Raw genomic sequence first — 1,712 nt, 5'->3', positions numbered from 1 at the left:
TACTGTAAGATCGCTACTGCGAGACCACTACTGTGTGACCGCTTCTGCGAGACCACTGTTCACTGACCTTGAAACTCTCAAAACAACACCGAGACGAGAATCACGAGACTTGATGCTGAGATAAGACTGCATGGCTTATCCATAACAGTCGAGACCGTTCGAAGCAGTGCTTGAGCGAGGGAGCGGACGGGCTGGCGAGCGACGGGCTGACGATCTGCTGTGACCTTGAGTGAGATCGTAAGTGGAGTAGTATATGGGCGGGGCATCAGGAGCAGCAGGGCGGTGGAGAGTGAAAGTGGCGTCTGGTGGATAGTTGCCGCCAGCGCTGGTGAACTCTACATACTCTCGCGTGGACCGTGCCACCGACCAGACCTGAGGAGCCACGCTGCTACTCGCAGTGCCGCGCCGGAACTAGTCGGTCAGCCTGCCCACTGGCACCACTACTACCGTCCGTTCCTCATTCCGCCGACTGGCACCGCTGTCAGTCGTTCGTGAGCCTCCTCCTCGGTACGGCTATTAGCCGGTCGTCAACCCGTTGTTTTTATTTGTTCCGATATCAGCCGTTCGTGAACCCTCTCCTTGGTATCGCTATCAGCCGTTCGATACCCGATACACAAACCAGAGTAACGTATTTAATACGTTCCCATCGCTGCACATGCTCATCTACGACAATCATCTTAGTGAATCTTCAAATGTTAAACTAGGGCCACTATAAATAATACACTCAAGTTATACCACAAGAAGATTTGAAATCGGGCAAATCTGCTCTTAGATATAATTTCTATTAACCATCTCTGTTTTTAATGTGACTCATGAAAGTGCCGAAATTTTAAAGTGTTGGGATTTGAAAGAAGGATGTATGTGGTGTTCAGTGAGGATAAAGTGGACTAGAGAATATTGATCCATTCCTGGAGAAAGTGTACTGTGCGCTAGTGATTTCAACAGGTTTTGGATACCAATCTTTAAGGTAAGAACGCCGTGTTACTTAGCAATAAAAGAACCGTGCTTTCATTACTTGTTCAGGATTTTGTGTGTGTGTGTGTGTGTGTGTGTGTGTGTGTGTGTGTGTGTGTGTGTGTGTGTGTGTGTGTGTGTTTTGTGTGTGTGTGTGTGTGTGTGTGTGTGCGCGCGCGTTTGCGTGTGTGTACTCGCCTAATTTTGGTTGCAGGGATCGAGACTCATCTCCTGGCCCCGCCTCTTCACTGAGTGCTACTAGGTCCTCTCTCCCCCTTCTCCATGAGCTTTATCATACCTCATCTTTTGTGTGTGTGTGTGTGTGTGTGTGTGTGTGTGTGTGTGTGTGTGTTTACTCGCCGTTTTGTGTTTGCGGCGGATGAGACTTAGCTCCTGACCCCGCCTACTACACTACTCTGATGCGCATCACTAAATTCTGGCCTCTTGAGTCTTATTGTATCTAACCTTGAAGCTATGTATTGAGTTTGCCTCCACCACTTCCTCATCCAGGTCATTCCACTTTTCAACCAGTCTGAAGCTAAAGAAATGCTTCCTTACATCCATGTAGCTCATCCGTGTCCTCAGCTTCCACCTGTGTCAACTTGGTCTTGTTCCTTTTAATTCACTGTTTCTTGCCTCGCTATCAGTTCCTCTTAGTATGTCGTAATCATATCCTGCATTGTCCTTCTCTCCGCCAGGGTCATCAAGTTCATTTCCTTCAACCTCTCATCATAGTGCATTCCTCTCAGTTATGGTTT

The 1,712-nt window shown here is 48.1% G+C and overlaps 1 protein-coding gene across 2 annotated transcripts in view; it reads left to right on the top strand.

Moving 5' to 3' along the window:
* Positions 1 to 324: 324 nt before the first annotated feature.
* The window catches only part of LOC128694456 (uncharacterized), a 215,505-nt gene continuing 214,117 nt past the window's right edge, over positions 325 to 1,712 (top strand). For both annotated transcript variants that reach the window (XM_053784592.2, XM_053784591.2), the window contains exon 1: positions 325 to 967. The gene's annotated coding sequence lies outside the window, so the exon portion shown is untranslated. The remainder of the gene's footprint in view (positions 968 to 1,712) is intronic.

This window comes from Cherax quadricarinatus, chromosome 60, assembly GCF_038502225.1.
Source record: "Cherax quadricarinatus isolate ZL_2023a chromosome 60, ASM3850222v1, whole genome shotgun sequence".
Lineage (NCBI taxonomy): Eukaryota > Metazoa > Arthropoda > Malacostraca > Decapoda > Parastacidae > Cherax > Cherax quadricarinatus.
This window is presented reverse-complemented; position numbering and strand designations above follow the sequence as displayed.